Genomic DNA, 2,824 nt, shown 5'->3' on the forward strand with positions numbered 1-2,824 from the left:
GCAGGGCCGATCAGGGGGTTGGGGCGCCACACCCTGTCACACACAGAGCCACAGGGCGATCCAGGGGGTTGGGCGCTGCCCCCTGTCACGCTGATCCGGTGCCAGGAGGCCTCTCGGCTCCGCTAATCCCGGTGCTGGGAGGCATATTACCCTTTTACTATATAGGATAGAGGCCTGGGGGCAGGCTGGTTTGCCCTGAAGGGTGTCCTGGATCAGGGTGGGGGTCCCCACTGGGGTGCCTGGCCAGCCTGGATGAGGGGATGATGGCTGTTTGGAGCTGGTCACACACCCTTCAGGGTGGGGGTCCCCACTGGGGTGCCTGGCCAGTCTGGGTGAGAAGCTGAGGGCTGCCTTCAGGGTGGCAATTGACTGAAGCTCCCAATCGCTCCTTTTTTTCTTTTTTTTTTTATTCTGGGCCAGCTTTAGCTCTGGCTCTAGCTCTGAGGCCTGGGCTGCTGAAAGCTGATATCTGGTTTGTTTGCCGTTCTATAATCAAAACAATGTATAACTCCAGCTCTGAGATCCCGGTGGCTGTTTAGCTTCTATATTTGTTACAAAGTTTCAAACTGCCAGCTCAGAGGCCGGCAGCTCAGGCGGGGAAGGTTGGAGTCCTCCTTCACTGCAGCAAGCAAGCCTCATGTTCGCTTCCAGCTGCCTGGCTGCCGGCCGCCATCTTGGCTGACAGTTAATTTGCATATACTCACTGATTAGCCAATGAAAAGGGTAGCAGTCGTACGCCAATTACCATGTTTCTCTTTTATTAGTGTAGATGATATACAGAATATGCTTAGGACAGTACCCATTCCCTTAAGTGCAAAATAAATGTTACCTCTTATTATTGCAGCACCCCAGCATGCCCTTTGCTCATGCTATTTCCTCCTTATGATTTCTATGAAAATCTCACACACTTCCCCAATTTTCCACACTAGAATTTTTAGCTGGCTTTATTTCTTATTTAACATCTATTCAGTATTTCTGAGATACACCATCTCAGTTATCCCCAAACTTGGCCGATCAGAGGAATCATCTGTGCTACTCATAGAAAATACAGAGTCACTATCCTATCCCAGAACTTCTGGGTCCTGAGATGTGCATTTTTAATCATTTGATCCTATGGTGAACAACTTTAAGAAGCATGGTCATATAGCATAGTTCTCAAAGACCCGGCTTTCAAGTCAGACGGATCTGCCTTTTGAATTTCCCACTTTACCAAGCTCCAAGACCCACGTTAAGTTTCTTAACTTCTCTAAGTCTCAGCTTAGAGACATATCCTCATCTGTAACATGAGAATACTAATTGTACCTACTTCATAGGATTGTAGTGAGAATGAAATGAGATCTTATGTAATGCATTTACCCCAATGCCTGGCAAAGTAAATGCTCAGTCAATGTCAGGCTATATCAAGTGCCTACTATGTGCTAATACTTGGCACACCACCTCTACTCCTATCTTTCTTTGGCAGATAATACTAAATTGTATAAAATATACATACTGAATGATTACTATGAGAAAACAGGTTCATAGAATTTAGCTACCTTATCCAAGATCATAAAGCCAGCCAGTGGCTGAGCCAAGATAATCAGTCTAAACATTTGTTGCTTCTAAGCCCACCTTCTTGCCACTGTGTCACACTGAAACACAAGATCTCGTTTCCTTCTTTAAAGGGCTATAGCGTTGCTTCTGCATCTCTCATGGTATCATGATGTCTCTGTCAAGTTTTCAACTTTTCTGTAATCATGTCTTATCACCTCTGTAGGCCAGTGGTTTTCAACAGGGGGCAACTTCCCCCCAGAGATCATTTAACAATATCTGGAGATATTTTTGGCCTTTACAGTTTGGGGAGGGCAGTGCTACTGGCATCTAATGGGTAGAGCCCAGGAATGCTGTTAAGCTTCCTACAATACACAGGGCAGCTGGCCCTTTCCAAGAAGGAACCATCCAGCTCAACATGTCAACAGTGCCGAGGATGAGACCACTAGACTCTCAGTTCTCTAAACGCAGGAAGCAGGTACCATCGTGTTCTTGTCCTGTACAACAGTCTTTCTCAACACCCTGCATTTCACAACCACTCGGAAGCTGCCTAAATCGCCCAAAAAGTCTGACTACATCGGTCTGGGTGAGGTCTGGGCATCAGTCTATTTTAAAGCTCCGAGGTGATGGAAATGTTCTAACGCCTTGTGACAATGTTCACACAATTCTGCAAATTTATTATAAATCATTGAATTGTATACTTTACCCAGGTGAATGTTACGGATATGTAAATCAAACCTCAACAAAGCTGTTAAAAAGAAAGAAAAGAAAAGCTCTCCAGGTCTCCTTATTTTCCCTTCCGTGAGTGAGAACTGCTATTCTTAAGCAAGTAGGTAGTGCTTTGTTCATAGTAGCCACTCAGCAAATATTAACTATGTAAATTGAAATGTAACTGGATTGACTTAAATGTGTGGAACAAATGGCCTTTATATCAAAGCCAGAATGTAACTACTTTAAGTTCCTTTAAAGGTGATAAGCCTTTCACAGAAAATTGCATTACATTAAAAAGGGGTAAAGCTCTGGCCGGGTAGCTCAGTCGGTTCTATTACACCAAGGTTGCGGGTTCGATCCCTGTCAGAGCACATGCAAGAATCAGCCAGTGAATGCATAAGTAAGTGGAACAACAAATTGATGTCTCTCTCTCTCTCTCTCTCTCTCTCTCTCTCTCTCTCTCTCTCTCCCTCTCTTTCTCTCTCTCTAAGCAATAATTTTTTTAAAGAGGGTAAAATTCTTTGGCCTGAGAGCTTTGGAAGTTGGTCACCCTGGAGCTGGCTGAGTGGCTCCCTGGGGACCA

This window comes from Myotis lucifugus, unplaced genomic scaffold, assembly GCF_000147115.1.
Source record: "Myotis lucifugus unplaced genomic scaffold, Myoluc2.0 scaffold_281, whole genome shotgun sequence".
NCBI lineage: Eukaryota > Metazoa > Chordata > Mammalia > Chiroptera > Vespertilionidae > Myotis > Myotis lucifugus.